Below are 27,723 nucleotides of genomic sequence, written 5' to 3'. Positions count from 1 at the left end.
GAAGGTCTAATGCCGGATAGAAGTGTTTTGGACAAAATCCTTAAGGAAAAGCATTTTTTTTGCCATTTCTTCAGACATCTTGCTCAATGTAGCGTTTTGGGGGGCTTCCTGCTGTTCGTGGGTGGGTTGCGGCCGGGGTCTCTGTCGAAGCACTGCTGCGACAGTCTAATCTTGATTGCATTTGCTTTTCAGGAAATCCGTGGTGGAAAACAGGAGTTATGATGATTGATGATGACCTAGCTGCACAGCGCGTTACTTTGGACCGAAGGCCGAGAGATATTGTAAGTATGAGATTTAGCTTTTTCGCTGTTTGGGGGTGTTGTCGCGTGTTTTTTTGCGGGTGGGTTGGCGGGTCTTGCCTGGGGCATTCCTGGGAAGGTCTAATACCGGCTAGAAGTTTGTTGGACAAAATCCATAAGGAAACACCAGTTTTGGCACTTTTTGTAAGTTAGGGTTCGTTAGGGTTAGCCCTAGCAGCAGGATTGCATGTGTTTAGGGGGGTTCTATTGCAACGCGGTTCTGTTGTTGTAGAGCACTGTTGGAGCGATGCTGGCTATGGATACTTTTGCTTGCAGGCAAGTGGTTTGAATACAATCCACGGTCTGTATTTGGGTCTACTGTTACTTTCAAAGTACGTTTTGTAACCATTTTTCTGCTAGGCATCGTTTTTGGAGATATGATTGGGTTCTTCTACATTTTTGCGACTGGCTTTAGTAAGGGTCTTGGTGGGAGCATTGCTGGGAAGGTCAAATTTTGTTCTAAAACACAGTAGTACACCCACCTTGAGGGGAAAGATCCGCTATAATATTTTGGCCATACTTATTGATCCTTAAAAAGGTGACTCAGACAGAGCACGCAATTTCAAAAATATTGTACTGTCTATTAGGGAAATCAAAGTGTCACTTTTTGAACCACACAGCGTACATACCTTTTATTTATTTATCAGTGGTATTGTAATAGCACTTCCTGTTTTCCGTTCAATAATTACAGGCCGGGTTTCAGTCAACATCCGCCAGGCAGGCAGTGGACAGGGTGTCTCTTCTGTCAGTGGTCACCACCACATTGATGGACGAAGCGTCAGCTGGAATGGAGGAGTGCCGCCAATAAGAGGAATTGTTTGCTGCATGCAACTTACTTACCAATTTCAACAGGACAACTCCAACAACATACGCAATACAGATACAGTATCCATTGTTGTCTTTTATTCTATGAGTGTGACTGCATGTGCTTACCTTTAGTTTGTAACCAAAGATTGTCTGTAAACTCTGTATCTTCAATTATTGTTTGTCCATGCTCTGCTTTTTTTTTCTTCTCTCAACAAAACCTACCCAAAAAGAAACCCCCATTCCCATCCATTTTACAAACCCTAACCCTCTTCCCCCGGGCTGTGTTGTTTTGCTTGATGTCTGACTAAAATGACATCAATAATTCCACACACTTGCTGGGGAGGATAAGGTGATAGCAGCAACAGGCTGGTGAAGGAATACGAGGATATCTTCTAGACTTACTCAGCTTCAGTACTATATCTTCTAGTAGTAGTAGCCAATGTCAAATAAATTCAACGCAAGTACTAGTTATACTTGCAATACTTTACCATTTGTTAGGCTACATTATGGCACTGTTCTAGTGTACTGTCACCTGCTATTTTCTCGATCGTACCGTAACCGTTGTAATGCTACAGTAAGGAGTACAAACAAGGTTTCGTTTTCTTTTTTTCCATAGGCATGCAACTGCCACTGTGTCACACCACTAGTACCACCGCAATGAGGAAATGTCACCCGCCCAGGAATGACAACGTTAATCCCCATTTCACCTGGAGCCAGCCCTGGGCCTAGCCCTAATTTCTAACACAAATTACAGGTAAGATAAGCGTTTGGTGGGAGGTAGTATAATGGAGTATTATTTCAGAGTAGACAAGAGATTGACGGTTGTACTACTAAAGTCCTACGACTGTTCAGGAAAACAAAGTTACTGTTACACCCCCGCCCCCCACCCACCAGACTGAAAAGCAGTAAAAAACAGGTATGGTCAGATAAAGTTGAAAAATATATTTATTTATCCCTAACAAAATAATCTCCCTCACCCACCCTAACCCCAACGATTGTCTCTGAAACGTCCCAAAACGATCCCAACTCCCAAATCCCACCCCCCAAAAGTCTATAAAAAAAGGGCAAGGGACACTCCACTACTGGAGGGTGCTGGTGCTGGTGCATGATGCGGCATGGGCATCATACTCCTTGCGGAGGGTGGCAAGCTCGGAGCGGAGGCCCTTAACCAAGGTCTTATACCTCAGGACCTCCTGCTCCAGGTTGGACATGCGGACTCGTAGGCGGCGTTGGCGTTCCTTGCAGCTCCTGTGGGGGGCAGCTGGTATTTCGGTTGCTTGGCGGTGGCGGTCGGCTTTCTTAGCCCGGCTCGGTCCCGCTGGCTTAGTCACGGAGGAGGATGCAGTGGTCACAGTCGAAGATGTTGCCCCGCTCGACTGCGTGTCCTCCTCCTCCTCCAGGGCCACCAGCCGCCGATACTCGGCGACTGTGGCCTCCAGCCTCCGTTGCCGGGCCAATCTAGCCTGCTCCCTCCTTGTTGTTGATTTGGAAGGAGCAACTATATGAAGAAAGAAAGACATAGTCTGTAACCAATGCTCCTTATTAATAACACAAAGTGATTGAGCCGAAAGTTGGGTCACAGAGTACAAGTAGCAAATTGAAAGCACAGTACATAACTATTGAGGACAGTATCTATGTAACCTCCCACTTCTGCATCCTTGCTCTAACAGTAGTGGTAGTTTAATGAACTAATTCTACGACCACTATGGACTTCCATTACAGTCGACTATGACAGTACACCAGTCTTATTCTTCTTCTTCTCTCTTGTTTAGGGAAATGGGTACGTTATCTTATGCAAGCCGGCAGAATGACATGGACACAGCACAGTGAAGTTGCACCCGAGAAAAAAAGTTGCACACCATGATGATGGAGACAGACTTGCGTTACTGTACCGGTCCAGTACATGCAGGTGGTGAAGCTATTACTTTTCTATTACGGGTGGCACTGAGAATACTCTGTTACAAGGGCTACTGCTTAATTAATTTACCTTTCACCCTACAGTGCAAATGAGTACTAGAAAAGGAAACTGAAGAAGCTTACTAATTTGATTATCTATCACTTCACATGGGACGTATTTAATGACAGATGAGATGACTTTAGGTGCTTTGCTTAATATTGAGTGAACAGTGATACACCCACACATGAATGACGTACTACAAGTAAACTAAAGTTATTAAGAGAGGTACGGAGTGTCCACCGTAATAACCAGATATATGCTGTGAATGCAAACGCAATACAAAGTACTGCTACTATTCATGGTAGTATTGGACACATTTACAATTTCTTTTCCTTGCCTTCCCTGCACTGGGACGGACGTGCGGGTGCGGTGGTACATGCTCTTCAAGGTAACACTTACTTCACCTGGCGACCATCTACTCTCTCTAGATACACATGTGCTATGTAAGAGTCAGAGAATACCATGCTCCAGGCATCCATTCAGTCAAAGTATACGCACACATACAGTTTCTGTTTCACCCACCCAGGCTGCTGTCCTTCCACCCATCCTTGCTTCATCATTGACCCAGCCATGCACCATACCATATTCTTTCCTTCCCAGCCACATCTGGGTCCAAGCAAACACATATCGTTCTTCTTTGCCAGCCATCATACAAGTTCGCGTCCCACTTACTTACACCCTTCTTTCGCTTTTCGTTCATCCCATCCATCACGTTCGTCTAAGAACTTATTGGGATTCTTCTCACCAAAAACTTCACAGCTAAGTCGAAGTACATTTCGAGGAGGCTACTACCTGGTTGATTTGTAATTATAATACACCCGTGCAGAAAGCACACTATGCAGTCTTCAATCTCAATAAGTAAGGAATATATAGCTTACCTGTTTCCGCCACCACCGTTTGATCCCCCACAGGAACGGCCACCAGCTCTTCTAACGCCGCCTCCTCCCCAGAGGCCTCCGAGTCCAAGTCCAACACAGCCACCTCCGCGCTGGCCCCGTCACCAGATGTTACACCTACAAAGTACATTTAAGAATGTTAGAATACACCACTCACTACTATATAATATTTGGTCTAGGAGAAATGTTAAAAAAACAGAATACAATGTAATAATTTGTGACTGTCTACTCCATAGTAAAAATGTCCCATTTTCCAGGGAAGGCTGTTGTCTTGCTGCACTTTTATGCACAACTGATGAATGCTTGCTTTTGATTTTTAACACGCACCACTTTTTCTCCTAACAGACAGAAGCTTGACTCCTGAGTCCTAAGAACACGACCAGGATCAAGTTCAAACTAGGTGAGAGTTCGGCTCGACCACAAGAAATGTGTCCAATTAATCGTCAGCACTAACCACTTTTCCGTTTACAGTTAAATAGTTTTATGACAAAGTAGATTTTAATAAATGTGTTTACTTTTAATAAAGCTTTTACACTTAAATAGACTCTGTGGTTTTTGTTCCTCTAGACTAGAGTGGATGAGCTAAAGGTTTTGGAATTTTTGCAAGCATGAGTGCCTCTGACACTTCTTGACTGTGCTGTGACTCCGTACTACTCTCTTGTCCTGCGTACGATAATCTAGAGATCATTGGGGATCTATAATCGGTGACTTCGGGAGCTGAATGACTCTGCCACACTATCTAGTCAGTAAGGAGACAGTGCATAGAGGTATTGCTGAATATAATGGGAGTCCAATGGAATTGCCAAATGTCCAATCTTAGTTAGCTACACAGACAGACTAATAAGAATAGTCTAGTAATACCACAGGGAGTCATATTCGAGGCAGGATAAGAATTTATATCCAGTCTACAAGAAGATCAAAGACGATTTAGAAAAAATCGAATGAGGAACGCTAGGAAAAAATAGGTACTGTTTATTAAAATGTAAACTTACTGGGGCCAGCAAAGGAGCCCTCGCCTGCCCGATCCTGGCCTGCATCCTCAGCACCCTCCTCCTGTGTCCTCTTGCCCTTGGGGGGAGCTGATGTACAACATGAAAGAAAGAAAAACCAGAAAACATGGATGAGATTTTTCAACCAAATCAAACATTTCAAAAGAACAATAACAACATATTTTGGAAAAATAGCAAATAGATAGACAACTATTCCACGGGATCTATCTCATGTGGTATACTACGTTATTCGTATTGCCTGATTTGCGGAACGTTGACTTAGAAAGTTCCTATGTAACTCAATAAACAGACTACTAAAGAGGTTTGCCTAGGCCTGGCACTGCAGGCAGCAGTGCGCAACACGTGACAGACAAAGTCCATCCTGCTTGCAGATCAGTGAATACTCAAACTATCAATCCACCCGCCACCACCGCCACTATTTCTTCTGATAGCCATGTGACTGTCTAAAGGAAGGACTGGACTTCAGTCTGTTGGGGCTGATTTATAAGTCCCTTGCGGAAGTTGCGGCTGATTTTCCTCCATTGTTGCGTGCCTTTTCTGACGCAGCGGCAGAACAAAAGACTCGCCATGGTGTTGGTGCGGCGTATATATTAAAAAAAAAAAACACATATGGGCATATGGGCGATGCATCACGTTGTAAAGCCCTGCGCCATCAGGGGGCGTTCCGGCGCAAGGGAGGGCGTACCTGCGCAGGAACGAATCCTAAAAGTGGCTGAGGGAAATCTACAAGATGTCAATCAGTCATTTTTAGGACAATGATGCATGACTCAAACCCTGCGCGCTTGAAGCCGACGTACGGCTTGATGCAGCATTGGGGAGATAGGGTACCCCAGAGCATTGCTGGAGCTGCGCCATCGTTGGCACGCAACTCCAGCAATGCGCTGCCTTTACGGCACAGATGCGTAAGGCTTCTGTGACGTTTTGGGCCAATGGGTGGTGGTGGCATGGCACACAATTACTGCCGCATCCCTGCTACTTTGCAGGGATGCGCCGGTAATTGAAAATATGACCCTTACTGTCTAGCATTACGCAGTTCTTTTCTTTACAGTACACTCATACATAATTTCTCAGGCCAATGAAATGCTTCTGAACACAACATACAAAACAAAGAAGCATAGTAGCAAGCAAGGCTACTGAGAAGGAGAGCAGTGCACCTGAAAATGAAATGCATAGAAGATTTTGAAATATAATTTACCTCAATGTAATCGGCAGCATTATTGCTCTTGGTAAAGAACAAAGATTTGCAAATAACAGAGCAGGATAAAACAGAGTAGTAAATGTACTACTACTACTACTCACCAAGCCCGGGGACCTCTACGCCGAGCGCGTCCAGCAAGTCCCGCTCCCGGTCCATGACATCGGTCCAGCGGTGGGTGGCCTGGTTATATGTGCGCCGGACCCCAGAGATCTTGTACATGGCCCGGCACACCTTCTCCCACCGCTGGCGGCGCTCCCGGATGCCATAGCCGGTCGCGATCTTGCCGCCTCCCAGGATCGTCTTGGGGAGGCGGCGCTGGACGTGGAAGATCAGTGCCGCCACTTCCTCCGCGCTGAAGATCTCCCTCGGGACCACTTGCTCCCCCCTTAAACGCCCGCACGGGAGCCGGGCACGGGGTGCGGGACCCTTCCCCTTCTCAGGGTGCTTCCCGGCTCCCTTTACCATGGTCTGGGCAGAAATAAACTTAAATGATAAAGAAGAAATAGAATAGTGAAGAAGAAAAGAAAAGAGTTTAAAAAAGTAGTTTAAAAGTAAATAAAAGCTGCAGAAAACACAAAAATATAGAGCTAGAAAAATAGAGGGTTAGATAATAAGTAAAATTAGATCAAAAAAACTTCAAACAAGCAAAGGATGGCAGAGATTGAGAGAGGATACAGAAAGCATGCCCAGAACCATAGCAATGAATGAGAAACAAGATGGCCGCGCCCGTTCACGACCGCGTGGGTAAGTTCGCGCGAGATTTTCCTTGCGAGTACGCGCGAAATTGTACTAGCGAGCAGCACCCTTTGCGAGATTACACATAGCGGGCGGAAACGGAATTACGTCACGCCAACAAGATGGCCGCGCCCGTGTACGACCGATAGGGTAACTTGGCAAACGAATAGCTAGAAGCGCCTCGCGAACACGCGCAAGATCACGCGAACATACACGTCGCAACAAAAACAATTTTGTATTCGCACGTATTCGCGGCTTCCGAAATCGATCTCGCACGGATTCGCGCCCCAAATAACGCGCGAAATTGCAAAAAAAACGATTTTAGCTAAAATGAAAGCAATGAGCAGGTGCAAAAGTTCAAACTTAACATTAGTAACATTCAAGGTAGTGCTTCCTGATGGGCCCCTCCAGAGTTTGCAACAATTCTATGACCCTGCTATGACCCAAACAGCAGGCTCATAGAATAGCACCATAAAGGTCCTGTAAAAAAAAAATTTCACTGCAACAAAAAGCAAATTACAGATAAGGAAGGAAGCAGGTGCCAGCCAGACTGGAACTTTCAAAATTACTGACACATTAATGAAACACAAATTAATTGATGGCAGTTGAAGAAGGGCAGGTGTGCTTGCTTTTTTCAACCACCATAATCTACAGTGATAAATAAACCTAATAGGTGCCAGTGAGGATGTACTAGAGGGTGGCATGGGTGTCCCAGAGGGTGGCAGTGGTGAAACAGAGGGTGCTGTGAACCTGTGATGATAAACCAGACGTAGAAACAACATAGTCGCGGCCGTTGCAAGCCGAAAAGTAAGTTCGCAATTGCGAACTTGTCCCAAAATCGGCGCGAACACGCGCCAACACAAAAAACGGAAAAATCCGCAAATCCGCTAGAGTTCGCGGATCTTCGCGGATTGCGAATCCGTAAATCCGCAATTTCGCGTACGCGAGATCCGCTAGATCCGCCCATGCTTAGTCAGGAAGAGGCTCACTCTCCTCCTCCATTCCAGCATCTGTAGCTAGGAGCATGCCCACTTCGGACCTTTCCAAGTGGGGCTTTAAACGGTTGACATGCAGGACCCGCAAGGGGTTCCTGGGAGATTCCAAGTCCACCATGTAGGTGACATCGCTCTTTTTCTCCACAACCTTAAATGGTCCAGTCCACCTGTCCTTGAGCGCACAAGGTTCCACAGGGGACATAACCCAAACTTTCTGTCCAGGCTGAAGCTCTACCAGAGTGGCCTTCTGGTCGTACCACCGCTTCATCTCCTCCTGGCTGGCCTCCAGATTTGCCTGAGCAAGATCTCTGAAGTGCCTAGTCTGGTTCCTAAAGGCCAGCATGTAACTGTATACATCCTGGGGAGGTTTCCTGGGAGATTGCTCCCAGCCTTCTTTGACCAGACTCAAAGGTCCTCTTACCGGGTGACCATACAAAAGCTCAAAGGGGCTGAACCCTAGAGACTTCTGTGGCACCTCACGGTAAGCAAACAACAGGCATGGCAAGAGGACGTCCCATTTACGCCTCATTGGTTCTTCAAGACCCATAATCATGCCTTTAAGGGTACGGTTGAACCTTTCAACCAACCCATTACCTTGAGGGTGGTAAGGAGTGGTGAACTTGTAGGTTACCCCACACTCCTTCCACAAAGACTTCATATAGTTGGAAATGAAGTTGGTGCCCAGGTCTGACACCACCTCTCTGGGGAACCCCATTCGGGAAAAAACACCCATCAGTGCCCGTCCCACCACGGGGGCCGTCACCGTTCTGAGAGGGATGGCTTCCGGGTACCGTGTGGCATGGTCCCCCAAGACCAGGATGAACCTGTTGCCCAGGGCTGTCTTGGGGTCCAGGGGCCCAACAATGTCAATCCCCACCCGGTCAAAGGGGGTACTGACCACGGGAAAAGGTTGGAGGGGAGCCTTCTGCTTCCGCCCGCTTTTCCCACTTGCCTGGCAAGTTTGACAGGTCTTGCAATGGATATCTGTATCCCTTCTCATCTGAGGCCAATAAAAATGGGTGACAAGCCTGTCATAGGTCTTGTCCTGCCCCAGATGTCCAGCTAATGGAACGTCATGAGCCAAACCCAGTAGGAAGGCTCTGAAGCGCTGGGGTACCACCAGCACACGGGCTGACCCAGGCTCAGCAGCCTTAGGCTCGCTATACAGGAGGTCTTTCTCCCAGTAAACAAAATGTGACCCTGACTGATCACCTGAGGTTTGGGCTGAGGCCTGCTGCCTCATACCCACAAGAGAAGGGCACACTTTCTGTTCTGCACAGAATTCCTCCCTGGAGGGACCACCATCCTGCTGCCAATGGGTCAGCTCGGGCAGGTCTCCCAGTTCAGCAACTTGTTCACCTGTGGGTTCCAGGGCATACCCCTCAAGGTCTGCCTCCTCCTGGACCACGGGAACTACGGGAGACGGTTTCCCGCGCCCCCTGCCTCTTCTCTTCACAGCTGGGTCCTGGGCCATACTTTCAGGCTCCAGAACCCCATCAACACCCTTACTTGCTGTCATGGATCGAGTGGTTGCATACACCCACTCTGGCACACCCAACATTTTCAAATGTGTCTCCCTCTCCACCTTAGCCCAAGGGGAGTCTTCCAAATCATTGCCCAGGAGACAATCAACAGGCATGGCGGGCCTTACAGCAACTTGAAGAGTACCTGAAACTCCCCCCCATTCAAAGGAAACTTGAGCTACCTCACACTCTCTTTGGGAGTTGTCAGCAGCTATCACAGGGTAGAATGCGTGGGGAACAACCTGCTCTCTGGACACCAAGTGACACTTGACAGCTGTCACACTCGCTCCGGTGTCTCTGAGAGCTTCCACTCTATGGCCATTAATGGTCACCCACTGCCTATATTTCTTAGTGTTACTAGGCAGAGGGGGTGGAGGGACCAATTCCATGTCTCCTAGAGAGACCAGGGACATCTCTGCGGGACCCTCCCCACCATGGGCAACCATCTCCTCCCCTCCCAGGGCTACACTCGCCAACTGACGGGGAGCTGCACGTGGTGGTGCAGTAGAGTTCTTCAAGGGACACTGAGGATCATAAAAACGGTGTCCCACCTGCTTACAAGCGAAGCAGGTCATTGGGCCCCTACGAACAGGTTTACCTGTCGGGGCCTCTGATTTCTTATCTGGGGGAGGCTGGGAACCCTTCCCTTGGTTCCCTTGGGGATTACTTTGGGGCCCTTTCTGGAACTCCCTCTGTTTACCCTTGTCCCCCCCACTCTTCTGCTGGGGACCCTGCCCATCTTTGGCTGAGTCTCCCACTGGACCCTTGTGGACCCTGGTACTGACCCAGCGGTCCGCCTCTTCAGCAAGTTTTCTAGGGTTAGATATCTTGCTATCAATAAGGTGCTGGCGCAGCTCTGGAAAACAGTTATTAGACAAGTGCTCCCAAGCAAACAAATCATAAAGAGCATCATAACTTTCCACTTTGCTGCCCTTTACCCAACCATCCATGGCTCTGCAAAAATATGACACATATTCCACCCACGTCGTACCAGGCAATTTCTTACATTCTCTTAAGGCCTGTCTGTACTTTTCTGGGGTTAGGCCATACCTTAACATTAAAGCATCTTTCATATGAGCATAAGACATCCTATCCTCAACAGGCATGTCTAACAGGGTATCTCTTCCCTCATTCACAAAGCGACCCCACAACCCCGCTCCCCAATCCTTCTCAGGGACCCGGTGGGCCAACAATGCTAACTCATATGCTTTAAACCATTGACCAATATCTTCATTCTTCTGAAAATCTTTGATCACATCTTTGGGAAAATAAAACCTACTTTCTGCAGGCACAGATGGGATGCTGCCACCAGAGGGATTCAATTCTAACTCTTTAGCTTTGAGCTCCAACTCCCTCATCCTGGTATCACGCTCAAAAGCTTACTTCTCTCTTTCAAACTCTAACCTTTTGATCTCCATATCAGCTTCTCTCCTGCCTCTTGCATTCTCTATTTCCAACTGCCCATTTATCGTAAGTTTTGCCATTTCCATGTTGTAAGCTCGCTCTTTCTCCCTTTCTTCTCTTTCTTCAGGAGAAAGACCTTTGGAGGAAACACTGCTGCCAGGAGGGGATGTGGGCCCATTCACTGGCACCTCCTCCTCCCCTTCCCCTGGCAGTACCACCACCGCATCAGAGGGATCTCTGGCCTCTACCCAGGCCTGCAATGCTTTGAGATATTCTGGTTTGTTTTTGCAGCCTGTGGTAGGAACTTTAAATTGCTTGCAAAAGGATTTCAGATCCTTTAACTGATAGTCGTTGATCTTACTCCTATCAAATTCCTCCTCAACAACAGGTGTAGTGCCTCCAGCATTACTCATGGTAAAAACTGGCAGTTTCCAAAATCAAGCTCCAGGAAAGCGGAGAACAAAAATAGGATATCCAACCAAGTAGATTGTGAATGCGCTATGGTCTGCTTTCTCTATGTAGCGCACACTAATCACTGCACATGGGTCATAAATGCAAAGTTCAAATCCTCACCGCTGACCCACCAATGTTAGAAGCAGCTGTCTCTAGTTGGCAGAGGTATACACTTCTGACAAATAGGGGCACACCTTTTCTAGTCAGGGCAAGGGGATCACACACTTAGATAACCCCTGCTCACCCCCTTGGTAGCTTGGCAAAGCAGACAGGCTTATCTCAGAGGCAGTGCGTTAAGCATTTATGACCACATACAGTAATAAAGTGAATACACTACAAATGGACACGACACAGTAGTATTATAAAAATAAGGATTTTTATATAAGGCTTAGCGCAAGACCAAATAACGACAAAAATATACCACAGTCTTAATAAATACTCTTGGAAGGAAAAATAATAGTTCAAGCACGGTTTCTTCTTAGCACAAAGTCTTTAGTATCAAAAGCAACTCTTCTTCTTTAAAACACAGTTCTTGGCAACAATGTAACCCACACGGGAGTCACACGACGTCGAGGCAAAGTTAATCCAAAGGTTCGGTGTCGACAGCGAGGAGCGCTACGTCGAGCCCGGAGTCGCACAGACCCCAACAACACAGTACCTTGGAAAAGTGAAGCACTCGATGATCAGCGGCGTCGAGATGTCCGGCGTTGCGTCTTCGGCGTCGATCGGGCCTCGGAGTCGGGGCGATCTGCAGCGGCGGCGACAGATGTCAGGCAGGAGCAGCGCTCACGAGGTGAAGCAGGATACGGCGTCGTTGTCGATGTCGATGTTGCAAGAGTGAGCAGCGCTCACGGCGTCGATAGGGCTCGGCGTCGATGCGATCAGCGGCGGCGTCGACACAGGGTCACTTGGAGCTGGAGCCGAACTCGCTACTCACTGGCGTCGCTACTGGCGTCGATCGGGCCCGGCGGCCGGCGTCGAAGGTGCGGGACACTGGAGCCGTTGCTCACGATGTCGAGCTGAATTCGGCGGTGTCCGTCGGCGTCGAGATTGCTGGATTCTTCAGAGGTACTGGATTTTCAGGTTCCAGCAACAAGCACTTTCAGCAAATAAATGAAGTCCTTTAGCCCTGTGACTTCAACAGGAGACTGGCACTTCTTCCAGCCCTTGGAGATTTTCTTGAGCAAAGTTTGAGAGTACACACTCAGTTCCTCTCTCCTGGTTCCTTGGCAAAAATAAAGAAGCAACTGCAGGATTCCCCCAACAAACAGCACTCTGGCAGAAGGGGTAGGCAGTCCTTGGATCAGCAGGCTTCTTGTCCTTGGTTCAGGTTTCCTTGTCAGAAGTGATCTAAATTCTTGGTTCAGGGGTCCTTCTCTTATACCCCTTTTTGGCTTTGATCCCTTTGTCCATGCAGGGGAATTTCCCCCCATCTTGGGTTTGTTGTGGGTGTTGCCAGGCCGAAGCACCTGGCCTATTCACTGTGCAGGGCAGAGTCTTCAGCCGCCCAGCAGGAGCGGAGCCAGCATTGTCACTGGCAGGGGCAGGGCCATCAGTTGCCCGGCAGGAGGTGGGCCAGGAAAGTCCCAGGCAGGCACAGAGTCATCAGTCGCCTGGCAGGGGGGCGGAGCCATCATTGTATCAGGCAGGGCAGGCTATCAGGAGCTACTCTTCCCCTACTCTCAATGCAAATGCCCCACTCATCCCACACTGACTCATTCAGACCTCTGGAGCCACCCAGCTCCTGTCACACGCACACCAGAACCAGCAGAGACCGGTAGACAGTTAGACAAGAAAATAGCTACTTTCTAAAAGTGCTATTTTCAAACACAGAGTCCAAAAACCATCCACACAAACGGATGCGTTATTAAACCCTGAGTTCAGGGATACCAAACTCGACATTGCACCATGCTCCCCGAGCCCGGTAGGATTATAGCATTAATAATCCTGGCAGCCCATTCTAACTGATGGAGAGCAGGTTACCTTACACTAGTGAAAAACGAATATGGCTGTAATTCACTATTAGGACATGCCAACCTTGTCAGGCTTGTCCTACCTTATGCTTACAATGCACCCTGCCCGTGGGCCTACCATAGGGGTGACTAACATGAAGTTAAGGGAAGGTTTAGGGACTGGCAAGTAGGTGTACTTGCGCAGTCTGCGTGACAGTACCCGACTGCACGTGGTCTAGCAATGGTAGACCTTCAGACATACTTTTACTAGGCCGCTCTTGTGGGTGGCACAACACGTGCTGCAAGCCCACTAGCAGCATTTGTATTTACAAGCCCTGGCACTCCGGGTGCACTCTACTAGGGACTGACAGTAAACCAAATAAGCCAAACATGGAATTCAATCAATACAGCAATTTCACATAGGGAGCACTTGCACTGTGGCACTGATCAGCAGTGGCACAGTGCCCAAAGCATTTACCAGCAAAAACATCGTAAACAGAGGAGGCAAACAGAAAAAATGGAGGAGAGACTCATGCCAATGATGCCAGGTCTAACAGTTGCAGTAAGAAAATACCAACTTTCTAAAAGTGGTATTTTCATAACTTTAATTTAAAATCCAACTTCACCATAAGTTGTGTTTTTAAATTAAGATTCCAGGGACCCCAAATTTGGGGATCCATCTCTTCCAATTGGGAAATTACACATAACATGGAATTAGACCATCCCAATCAGATAGGCCTGGCAGTAGTGAAAAAACTATTTCAAGAGTGTTTCACTACCAGGACATGTAAAACTCAAAAGTATATGTCCTACTTTTTTAATGCAGTGTAGCCTCCCCATGGGATGTCCAGGGCCGACCTTAGTGGAGGACCTCTACATAATAAAAAGGAAGGTGTTGGCCTGGCAAGTGGGTTAACCTGCCAGGTCGACATTGAAGTTTACCACTGCACACAGGCTCTTCAGAGGCAGGCCTGAGACATGTTTAAAAGGCTACTTAAGTGGGTGGCACAATCAATGCTGCAGGCTCACTAGTAGCATTTCATTTACGGGTCCTAGACACATGTAATGCACTTTACTAGGGACTTATAATTAAATACAATTTGCCAAATGTGCATAGGCCAATGTTACCATGTTCTAAGCAGAGCACACATGCACTTTAGAACTGGTTAGCAGTGGTAAAGTGCCCAGAGTTCTAAAGCCAACAAAAACAAATTCAGCAAAAAATGAGAGAAGGAAGGCAAAACATTTGCGGTGACCCCGCAGAAAGTGCCATTTCCAACAATCAAGAAAGGTTTTTGTATGTACTATGGTCAAAAACATAATTTTAGCCTATCTTTTTGGAGTAGGAGAAGGTACAGGAGCACGGGTTCTTTGGAACGAGATTATCAATTGAGGGGAGGATGTTCTATAATCAGGAGTCTGTAATTTACATTCTTTAAGATCAAACAGTACACACAACTTTGAAGGAGAAGGAAAATAAGAAAAGTCAGCACTAGTGGAGACACTCTTGGTGCATCTGTTAACAGAACATAATATTTTTGAAGAATAATAAAGTATTTTAGAAATGTTTGAAGCCCTAGCAATCAAAACTCTTTTAAAGGACATCAAACAGAAAAGCGGGATTAGTTTTATTGACAACATTCAATGGATCATGTTAGTAATAGTTACAGAATTAACTTGATATGTTTTTGATGGGTGTAAATTCTGATACCTTTCAGCAATTTGCCAACCAATGGATGTTTCCTAATGAATTTGTTCTCAAAAAGCCCATGGCCACCTCTCAATCATATAATTTGAAGGCTTGCAGGTTGGGATACACCAGGACCTTTCCCCACTTACTCTCCAGATGTGAAGGGCCTTGTGGCCAGCAACAGCATTCCTGAGAAAGAAAGGCATCCTCTATAAGTGGAGACACCCCTTTATGGCTGACTTTCATCTGGAATCAGGAAACCCACATGGTTGGCACATTGGAAGAGGAGCAATCAGTGCTGGGCCTCGCCCCGGACGGGGAGCACAAAGCTGCACAGCGTGGACCCACTGTTGTTTAGTTCCTAATAATACATAGGATTTGCGCTTTTGGACAACATAAACTAAGGGATTGGTGTTGAGAATGATTCTGGTTACCCCCAAAGGATATGTTAACCTTTAAACCAGCTAGCTCACAGTGCCACTATTAGCCCCCTGACCTTACCAAGGAGCGAATAGCTTCTGGCAACTATCGAACATGACAACCCTTGATCCTTCAGGGATCATGGAAACAGTACAGTACTTTTTGCTCAGTCACTCAATCTCATTAGGTCTCAGGGAAATACACAGAATAAACGATGGGTGTGTTTTCAATATGCAATTATTGAAGCAGCATCATTCTAGTAGAAAACATGTTTGCTGTGCCAATCATTAGACAGAAACTGATATATAAGATTACGAGCACTAAAAGTAAACAGGTCGCCTCGTCCACTCACGTTAAGGGCCACATCTTGGACCAGATATGGACTCAAAATCTAACTCTCTCTCCTCCTTCCATCTCCCCCTGCACCTGGTCAGACCACTACTTAATCGACACCATCCTCACTGTCAGCGGCAGAATTTCCACCCCACTGATGGCAGTCGGCCTCTCCCGCAAATGGAGTTCCTGCGACTCCCAAGGCTTTCTTGCGACCCTTTCCGATCCCCGGCCTACCCTCAATCCGCCTACCAACACCAACATCGACAAGCTGGACAGTGACATCGGCACCTGGCTGAAGTCAGCCAGTGACCAATTTGCCCCACTGATCAAATTCCCCCCGACCAGACACCACAACAACCACAGATGGTTCACGGACGACCTCAAAAAACTCAAACTGAGAGTACGCCAGCTGGAAAGGACATGGAGACGTAACTACTCCGAAGCAGATAGATTGCAATACACCCTAGCCCGGAGAGACTACAAATTTGCAATCTCCTCAGCTAAATCAGCTCACTTCTCTAACCGAATCTCATCTTCAGACAACAAATCTAAGGAAGTGTTTAGAATCATGAACAAACTTACCTCTGATGACAGAACTCTCCCAGGTCAAACCCCTACCCAAGGAACTTGTGACGCACTCAATCTCTTCTTTGTGGAGAAAATTAATAAGATCAAGGCCTCGATCCCAACCTCTCCCCGGTCTCCCACTCCCGATACCTCCCTCAACAATTCATCTGTCTTTCCTGACTTCCCTGCCCTCAATCCTGCTTCCTTGGCCCAGCTCGCGCCCCAGATAAAATCAGGCTCCCCGAACGATTGCTGCCCTCCCCCGATTCTACGGAGCATCTGTCACTCCTTACCTGAATGCATCTTACCTCTTCGCTCAGCACCGGCACTGTCCCTAGCACTTTCAAAGAGGCCATCCTAGTCCCGCTACTGAAGAAACCTGGCGCGGACCCAGCAGAACTGTCCAACTTCCGCCCCATTTCGGTCCTGCCCTACTTCTCCAAAATAATCGAGGCGCATGTCACTCAATGCCTCTCCAACTTCATCGAGACCTCTTACTACCTGGAACCTAACCAGGCGGGCTTTAGGCCTACCTTCTCAACCGAGGCTGTCATCCTGGCGGTCCTTGACACGCTGAGGAGGAACGCTGACGCAGGGACCCCCAGGCCCTCATACTCCTGGATTTATCGGCCGCGTTCGACACGGTTGACCACAGCATCTTGCTTCACAGTGTCGAACAGGCTGGTATCCAGGGCCTCGCCCTAAGCTGGATACAGTCTTTCTTGTCCGGTAGAACACAAGCCGTCCGGCTGGGCCCCTACACAGCGCCCAAAACCCTCACGACATGTGGAGTTCCACAGGGCTCCTCCCTGTCACCTTTATTGTTCAACCTCTACCTCCGGCCCCTACTTCACTCACTCCGAAACTGGGACATCACAGTATACAACTGTGCTGATGATCTGCAGATCATCTTTCCCCTCAACTCCCAGAGCGCGGTAGCCAATTTTCATTCCGTCATGCTCCACATCCAGGAGTGGATGAACTCCAACCAATTGAAATTGAACCCTGGGAAAACCGAGCTCCTTCTTCCGGGCTCCAGCCCTATTTTCTGGGGGACCCAGTTCTGGCCCACTGAACTGGGTACCCCACCGACCCCCGCGAACTCTGTAAAGAGCCTCGGCGTGACCATCGACGCCGAACTCTCTCTCCGATCTCAAGATGGCTCTGTGATTTTATCCTGCTCTTTCCAACTCCGTAAGATTCGCAAAGTCAGCCACTTACTCCCCCCAGCTGCTTTGATCCAAGTAATCATCTCCCTAGTGCTTTCCCGCCTGGACTTTTCCAACTCCCTCTATCACGGTCTTCCCAAATCACTTCTTTACCGCTTATAGGTAGTCCAGAACCAAGCAGCCTGCCTCATTTTCAAATCCCCCAAATGGCAATCGGCCCAACCCTTGCTGCACAAACTGCACTGGCTACCTATAGAGCAGAGAGTAGCCTTCAAGCTGGGCTGCCTCACGTTCAAAACTCTTCACGGCACCAGCCCCGCCTTCCTAACCTCACTCATCCATCCTTACCGCCCAAATCGCAACTTACGCTCTGCCCATCTTCATATGCTTGTTGCGCCCAAAACCAGAACCCATAAATTTGGTGGACGAAGGTTTGCCCTCTTGGCCCCGAAGTTTTGGAATCCCCTTCCCCTGACCATTAAATCCTGCAGTTCTCTCCTTCATTTTAGGAAGCACCTCAAAACCTTCCTCTTCCCTCCACCCTGCTAAATCCTGTAATCTTCTAGCCTGCATCTCACCTCTGTTCTATAGCGCCAGGAAACCCATGGTGTCAGCGCGCTCTACAAATTTCATTTAATAATAATAATTAATAATAATAAAAGGTAGAATTCTACCATGGTGCTAAAACAGTCAATAAACGCAAGCATATAGATACATGGCAGTAATGAAGCGTACTCCTACTAATCGGGCCCCATATAAGTGTACCTAACACATATGTATGTGTACAGCCAAGAATCCCTAGGAATGGGTCAACCCCATTTCCTGATGTGAGAGAATGAAGGACCACATCTTGGTCTTGAGTTGGACACCCTGCTAAGGATGTTGGACCAATGCGTGCTGGAGCTTCTGCAGGCTAGGATCCCAGTGCCTTGTGTCAGCTTGGAAGCATCTCCTCCTAGCTATCTATTGTTCGGTATGGTTCTTTGATACCAAAAGGATAGCCTTGGGGTTCCATGCATGAGCCTAAATCAATACCTGAAATCATGCAAAGTAGCTCTTTCACCCTAGGATGAAGATGGGCATGACTTTAACGCAGGGTATGCTCATGCTGTGATGTACATCATTTGCAGGGGACATTTCTAAGAATCCTCATGCATAATAATTGAGAAACTGGTCGACATTTATTCAGCACATAAGTAAAAGGTCAGTGCTGGAACTGTTATGCAGGGCAAGGTGGGACAAATGCAGGTAAAAGGTTGTGTAGCCACCTAGGCCTATATTGGAGTACATTGAGGTTCACAACACCGCGGCACAGTCTTATGAACAGATCGAGACACCATCGTCGGAATGAGAAATACCTGCTGCCAAAGCCCTTGGATGCTGAAAGCCTCAGGGGAAGGGAGGCTCTCGTATACAAGCTTCACTCACAGCTGATGCTGAAACGGCACGGCTTGTCTTCACCCTGCAGGTGTGACGGCTGGGAGGCCCCATCTGCTATAGATTTGTTTGGTGGGGCCCTCTTCTCTACCTTGCTCCTGATGTGATGGCTGCATGCCCCCCTCAGGGGCTAAAAAGGACTCATATTGAGAGGGGGTTTTCTCTAGCATCTCTTTATTTGTCTGGTCTTACACTGGAGGGAAGCGACACAAGATATCTATTGTTTTATGCACAATTCATCCCTGGTGTCACTTTTGCAATCTGAGCCCTGTGGCCTTCTCTTTTCTCCTTACTCGACAGCCCCTTACTTTCTGTTCACCAGGTCTCTATTTATGTTTGCCCCTGTCTTTGGCCATGGTGAGGGCTGGGATCCCACCCTTATTCACCCCCAAGCCTAGAACCTAAACTCATTAGACCCATTAAAATATTGAGCCTCAATGTTCGGGGCCTTAATGTCCCGGAAAAGCATCTGGCACTGCTTATGTTCCTCAGGGAATCTGGTTGCGAGATTTGTCTACTACATGAAAAGCACCTACTCTGCTCTGACTGGAAAATGGCTTTGGTCTCGGTGCTTTGACCGCTAATGCTTCTCTTTCATGGCTGAGGAAAGAGTGGGGTAACCATTCTGTTGGCACCACACTTTCAGGGGTAGATCCTTTCAACCCAGGCTGACATTCTAGGCAGGCTGTTTTCCCTGCAGGTGGGGATGGGGAATCACACCTACACAATTGTCTCAATATCCACTCCAAATGACTCAGAGGAGACTTTCATGAGGAATGCATTGGGTGTAATCTTGGAATCCACTGACAAAGATATAATAGTAGGGAGTCTTCAATCTGACCAGCAACCATTCTTAAAACAACATGTATGTGTGCTATATGTGAGGAATGGGGGACAAAGCAAGATTGAATTGCAGCCTTGAGCTCGCACAGCCCAAACATTAGATGTAGTACCTGGTGTCCTCAAGGGGTTTGCCATTAAAGGATGGGGAGAGATGGCATGGCTGCCAGCCTAGTGATGGCAAGGAGTGCATTCCTTGTGGCTTAAAACTGTATGGAAGGAAGCTGCAGTGCTCAAAGTGCAGTCATATTGAAAGATATAAACAGGGCTTTTCTACCTCCATTTTCTTTACATCTTGTAGGTGGACATTTTGATTTGGGAAGAATTCAGTGCTCTTCTATAGCTCCTATGGGTTTCTATTCTTAAGTACTGCCAGCGCATTCAGTCAAACCTTATGGCTTGATGGGTTCAATCTCTGTTGCTAAGTTCATAACCGGCCTTCCTGCATTGAGCGGTTTTGTTGTTTTTATAACTTCCCTGTCTCCTGCTTTCCTTCCCCTCGCCTTTGTCTTTGCCCACTCCTGCAGGCAGAAACTGTGAAGCTTCAGAGGCTTACTCCAGTCATGGTTTGCATTCAGACCAGAGTAAGTCAAAATACCCATCTACATGTTTGTAGACAGGTACTTCAGACCTTTCCTAATATTTTTTTTAAGATCTTTTTGGTCTTATTTTTCCTATACAGTAGGCCACCAGCACCTGCATTCTACCTAAAGAGGGCACTAAGATCCACTCCCCACTTTCCTTATTTTGTTCCTGTTTCCACTTTCTTCTGGTGTGTTTGTTAAGTTACTCTAGTCTAATTGTTCATTTGATTTCAGAAGCAAGCCATCTTTCAGCAGTTGAAGGTTGTATATCAAATACTTTTGAATGCTAATCCTAACAGCAGAGTCAGAGGATATTAAAAATAGCAATTGCATGTTCAGACATAAGGCAAACAGATTTAAGGACAACAAGCCCCAATGAAATGAAATGAAAATGAAATTAAATGAAATGAATGAAATTAAATGAAATGAAATGAAGTAAATCTTGTAACGCGCTACTAAGCCCAAAGGCATCAAGGCGCCTACCAAACAAAATCAAAAATAACCAGATAACAATACTATGGGTAGGTCTTTGAGAAAAGCCACGTTTGGGTTTCAGAGCTTTCCGAAACTCCAGGACCGACAGTTGGGATTTAATTTCAAGGGGAAGGCTGTTCCATGTTAGAAAAGCTATCTAGTGAAATCTCCTCTCTCTGTGATTATAAGTTGTCTGGAGTGCCAACCTGCCACTTGTGGATGCTTGAAAGAACTTTTGCCCTACATTGAAATTTAGTGATGGGGTCAGAAATACCAACATGGCTTTGCCATCCCTTTCATGGGTTTGGACTTTGAGCTTCCCAGATGGTTAATGCTTTGCACAACAGAAATATTGCTATCTGCAAATGCAGTGTGCAATGTGTCCTGCCGTTGGTGAAACTGTGATTGGCGAAAGACAACTCCTTTCCAAACCATATTCCACCAGTCCAGTTGTGCTGCACCTAGTTCACCAACTCTGCAAACTGTCATCCGACTGTAACACTGGATCTGTAGATGCTAATAAATGATCTCTCCACCATGTCATATCTTCCCTAATGTACTAGTCTGTAGGGAATTCCTTTCCTTATGATCTGTTTTTCCACAAGCAGCAACTCACAATGTCCTGCAGAAGACCCCTTGATAAATGTCTAATTTTGTGATGTTGGTGTGCAAAATAATGTAGGGGTCCAGAAAACATAACTTGAATAGACAAAGACAAAACCCTACCATTCTGGCAAATTCCCTATTAGTTGTGTTAGAGAGTGACATAATCACTCTTAATCTTTTTGTTCTTGAGTTATGTTGAAATAGAGCTAAGATCCTAGTATGTAGATATTCCAGTAGGGAATAGAGTAGGTTATGGCCAAGGTTTACTAAGACACAGTAACAGATTGGTTCCAAGTAACTGGTAAAACAGAAAGTAAACCGCAGAAGGAGCACCCTCCCTGCTGCTTAGCCCACTCTCACCAACTGACACTCACTCAACCAAGCACACATCAACATTCTGTGATGTCATTTTCACTCTGGCCGAGCAGCAAGGAAAATAGAACTAGGAAAGAATGTATTGCAGCAACACAAGATACAACACATCTTACTCCTATAGAATATAAAAGAAAATAACAACAGATTGAGAGTGGGAATACCACAAAAAGATAACACACAGATAACAAATGCAAAATAGACATGAAATAATACATTAATAATAAATGCAAGATGGACCCGCGCATACATTAAACACTAAGCAAATAGATACACATGCAATATGTAAAGACAACACATACAACTGATGCATAGAAAATTTAAACATGTTCAAGATGTATATAATGCATACAGGTAAAACGTAACCCAACACACAAACCAAAAAGGAAAAACAAATATTCAACTCACAAAACATAGCCCCACAGGAGCCCGTTATCCTTCATAACGCAACCTAAATTGTAATACTGGGCTAAGAATCATACTTTTTACACCAAGGTCACTCCACACATCAACTCCTCCTCCTGCATCACAAACAGGATTAGGGAAGGTGGAAACCTTTGGCTAACAAATGCCTCTTCACCCTTAACACCTGAGAAAGGGTGGTAACCTTAGGCCTTCAACCAGGAACCTCCTCAAAGGGTATATTTCAACCGATCACATTACCACCTACACAGGGAATCTCAGAAAAATTTAGCAAAAGGTATCTTTCAACCAACCTGATCACAGACTGAGTAACTTTAAACACATCACATCTCCACTTACACAGGGCATCACAGAACAATTTAGCAAAAGATATCTTCCAACCAACCACATCACAGGGTATCTTTAAACCCATCACATTCCCACTCACACAGGATATCTTTTAACCTATCACATTCCCACTCACGTAGGGAAAGTCAGAAAATGTATCAGAAAGTAACAAATATAAATATATCTGCCTTTCAAACATAACTCCTAAGGAAGGGTGGAAAAATCTCAGTCACACGTCATGACCAGAACATGGTCGCAACTCATGTCCACCCCCTTGGGGAGGAGAAGGATTCTGATGCATTCCCAAAATGTTTTAAATCTGAGCAATCATCAAGTTCCATGGAACACCCACAGCAATACCCATGGAACGCCCCTTTCACGCAGAGTAATGCATGAAAGGGGCCCAAATTTACAAAGCCATGAAAAGTCACGCTAGGTCACTTTTTTGATGCACCGGAGGCACAACGGACTTGAAAATAAGCCCCATAGTTTGTAATTTTAAATACAACATTTATTGTTTTTATCTAATTAGTAACCCCTACGCTGCGGGCATCGGCCAACGGCCGTCGCATGCACTACCTACGTAGTGCTGCGCACGTCCGTTGGCCAATGCGGCCCGCCCTCTGCGCTAAACCGCCGCACCGCGGCGGAATTGCCGCTGTGGTTAAGTGGGTCATTTGTAATTTATAATGTAGTAGCGGGTTTTTAGTTTGTAGGGGAACAGGGTGGGAAGTTAGTTAAATTATAATGAATTTCATTTGAATGTTGATTTAGTTTTATTGTAAGTTTTTTTGCTTTATGTAAGTAATATTTCAATTTAAGTATTGTTTTGTTTATCATTATAATTATTTTAGTGCTGTTTAAATGTTTTGGATTTTAGGGAGGGAAGTGAATTTTATTTCACTTAATTTAAAATTATTTTTTGATCAATTATTTTGTGTTTTTTAAATTAATTCATCTTTTTAATTTGTCTACTATGTATTATATTTAGAATATGATTTAACATATTCCTGACTGTTGCTTAGACTGAAGTGGGAATAGTAAATTTAATCCCTTCAAAGTCCAACACATTCCTGTCATGTGGTCACATTTAGGTCCAAGTATGTACACCACCATTTTACATGCTCATGTTTTAAAGTTGCCCTCTTTTCTTAAATGCTGGCTTTTGACACACATTTGTTTGGGTGCCTGTGCATAATAATGTTTTCTGAAATGGCTTTGCTTACATTTACACTTCTTCATAGGCATATTGTCAAGTGCTTTGAACATTCTCTACAAGGGCTAAGTTCACAATGCAAAATGCTGTTGTTTGTTATTGTCCGCTCTGTGATTGAGCTATCACAAAAGAATCAACACTAGTGGCCCCACTGTGGCTCCAGCATGTTTACATGAGTGCAGTTTATTATATAAACAAGATAAATCCTTGGTTAAGGCAGAGGAGCATTTTGCAGACACTGTAGACGTCGCCCCCATGCCAGAATTCCAGTCCAGCTGATTTCTGTTTACCTCCTGTGAGGGATGATGCCCTGCTCTGCTCTCCACCAAGACAGGCTACTTAATGACACTTACTTAGATCACCCTGCCGGATTCGCCCACCCTATGCACACTATGATAGGTAGCAGTAGGCAGGAGCACAAAATATAAAACTACTTATATGCGAGCATATATCCTATTTAACAGCAAAACAGTTGAATTGTTTATCTTCTTTACCATTCTCATAAGACTGATTAAACTGTTCAGTTTCCTTCTATTGATTATTTCAGTGCATGTCTTTTGCACAAGAATCATAATGCTTCAATAAATATTGAAAAGTTATGCTATGTATTTCTTGTGTATCTCTTTGGGGATGCATGAGTTACCAAACGTAAGGGTTGTAAATCTGTTTTCACGATTTCCTTAGCAGCGTAATAGTAATCTTTATTGTACAGTTAATTAAAACTCACAATTTAAAACATTCGAACATTAAAATACATAAATCAGCCTTGTTTCTCTTTATACATAATTCGCACTTCCAGTTTAGCTTTTTTATGTTTTACTATAAACTAGAGTCCCAGCTCCATTATCGTATTCGTATCAAAACTTTTATTCGATTGGCACTTAGCAGAATCATAAAAAGTACATCATAAAATTACGGTACATAGTTAAAACACAGTATTATGTTACAAGTAAAAACTGATTGACATTAAAAACTTTTAGTAAAAACAATTATTGCGAATTGTATACAAGAAGGCATGGAATCATGAAAACAGTAGCTCAAACTTTACAGCGGATTTTTAAACATGATTTTAGGAAGCAATCTACACATTTAGCGGCATTTTGTGAGTCTAGTGACTGCAGGGCCAGGTAAGCTGGCCGGCAGGTTCTCAAACCCATTGCACGAAGAAGGGGGATAATCCAGCGCTTGCGGGGTTGCTCGTAATATCGGCAGAACAAGGTTACATGAATTGTAGACTGGGATGATATTCCATCACAAGGACATTTAATCAGATCATGTGACCAGTTTAACTCAATGGGGAAAGTAACAAGGCGAAAGAAAGAATTAAATCGAAACCTGGTTAAAACAAATTTTTCATAATTAGATAAGAAAAAAGTTAAATATGGCTGAATACCAGGAGAGGTCTGAACCATTAGTATCTGCACGTTTGTTGGCTTAGTTACTTCTTGAGTAAGACGCAAATCTCTGAGGTGGTTTAAAAAGAGATTTTTCAGGGCACTCCTGGTAATGTCTGATGTTGAGATAGGCTCAGAGAAGTAAGATGTGCAGTTCAAATCCTTTAGAAAATTGGAGACATATAATAGCCAAGGAATTTTGCTCCAGCTTGCCAAGGATAAGCAGTCAGTTATTAATGAGCGGGTTAAATGGCATTGCGGTTTATTCCAAATACGGTGCCATAGGAGGATCGGCTGGCATCTGATGTTATCTGTTAAGTAATCGATGCCCAGCTCGATGTGGCAACCGTATATTGGGGCGCTTTGAGGAAGTGCCAAAATGTATTTTAAGAACCCGTTTTGGACCTTTTGTAAATCATCTACAGGAGCATAGCCCCAAACACCTGCGCCGTAGGTTGCTACGCTATGGCATTTGGCGTGATAAATTTTGAGCAACTCGGCTGGGGCTCCATAATCAATACTGTCCTTCTAAATATATAAGTCATGGACAATGAGCTTCGAACTTCGGATTGCCTATTCAGGCCATCTTTAAAATGAATAGGAAATAAGACATCATCATCATATATAACTTTAATCGGTTATTTGTACAAAACCATCAAAGTGTTACAGAAATAAAACATAGATACATTTACTGTTAAAAAAGTATTTAACCATTATTATCTCAAGTACAAATGACAGTCCCAAATCAAGGTTAAAAAGACATAAGTACATGGATGAAATCCATGTACTTATGTCTAATCATACATAACAAATTCAGAAACAACTGCCAGTGCATGGGGATACAAAACCATATTTCCAGACCTTAATGTTTTATATATGTATACAACATGGAAAAGTTAAATATAACAGCACAGCTATAATAAAAGTTTTTGGCGAATTATCCAAAAGGAGAAGAAAAAGCGACTTAGAGTAAAGACTATAGGAATCTGTTTTTAAAATTCTGAACGCAATCTGGTACTGCCTTGCACCCAAGTTGAGGCATGTTGGTCTAATCCACCTCCTGCGTAACTGCCGGTACTTAGGACATAAATACTGCACATGTTCTTCGGTTTTGTTAACTTCGATGCAGGCAGGACAATGATCTAGAACTAGGCCAACCGCCTCTTTCCCAGGAAACTTCACAAGCAGGTTGCCGTATCTGAACCTAGTATACAAACTTTTAGTGAGGGACGGCGAGATCAGATCAAGGAAGGGTTCAAATACAAAGCATGATTTTACATTAAAAAAGTTAGATGTTAGGTAGCGAAATGAGAGCCCTAGCAAAAGTGTTCTCACAGATCGTTAATGTGCTAACAGAAGTGTACCCCCAAATCTCTGCTCCATTCGGGGCTCCACTTTGGGCTTTTGCACGATCGATATCTAGAGCCAGAGAGAGGGGTTGGGTATAAGATTGTTTAAAAAATCTTAATATTGATTTATATCTTTGGCATAGTGTTAGGAAACTCTTCCTCAATTGATATTCCCAACTAAGGGGGTCATTAGGATGACGGGCGGACTTAGTCCGCCCGCCATCCTATCGGATTATGGGACCGCCCGCCATAAGGGCGTCGATCCCGTGGGGGGTATTAGGATGCGCTCGCCACAGTGGCAGGCACATCCTGCATTTTTAACATTGTGGCAGGCGGTGCTCTCAGCCACGGGAGGCGATCCGCCCGACATCCTAATGGCCCCCTTTGTGTCTCGCTCAGACCTATGCCTAGATAATCAAAAATGTTTACCCGTTCCAGGGGTTCTTGTATAATCTTAATCTCCTGAAGACCACCCCGTGCTTTAGCAAACACCATATATTTTGTCTTTGAGGAGTTCAGTTCCAATCTCCTCTCCTTGCAAAAACCCAGAAATGTGTACAATAAGACCTGCAATCCCATAGGTGTTGTAGATATTAATAAAGAGTTGTCTGCAAAGAGCAGGATGGGCACTTTTGCATCATTTAAAGAGAGGGCATCATTCTTACAGCCCAATAAATAACTCACCACATTATTAATAAACAGGGAAAAAAGCTTGGGGGCAAGAACACACCCTTGGCGCGCCCCACGTTGTATGGGTATCTTCTCTGTTAATTCCCCGTTTTTCCCCCACCTGGCCTGGGCATAATTATCCTTATGCAGCCTGGCAATCACAGACACCAAATCCTCTGCTTCGCCTTGGTCAAGCATGGTCTTCCACAACAGCGCGCGCGGTACCAGGCCAAATGCAGCTCGCAGGTTCACAAAGGATACATAGAGCAACTGTTTCCTGAGTAGCACATACTTCATGTTAGTAGGGAAAATGTAAAAGCTTGATCGCACGTGCTAATTTTCGTGCGAAAACCCACCTGACCTGAAGACAAAATCGTATTTTCGTCCGTTCATCCTTGAAGATTATCTATAACTTGCCTGTCAAAATCCTATTGTAAATTGTCTATCAGGCTGATGGGTCTATAGTTGGAGGGGATAGCAGCATTGCCCTTTTTGTAAATAGTTATTTTCTCTTCTCCCCTCCAAGTTTCCGGCATATCCCCGACGGCCACTATGCAATTAGACAAAAGGTTTATATACGATGCCCATATCATAGGTGCTTATTTGCACAGGTCTCCCGGT

This window comes from Lissotriton helveticus, chromosome 1_1 (genome assembly GCF_964261635.1).
Source record: "Lissotriton helveticus chromosome 1_1, aLisHel1.1, whole genome shotgun sequence".
NCBI classification, from domain to species: Eukaryota; Metazoa; Chordata; class Amphibia; order Caudata; family Salamandridae; genus Lissotriton; species Lissotriton helveticus.
The sequence above is the reverse complement of the archived record's forward strand: the minus strand, read 5'-3'. Positions refer to the sequence as shown.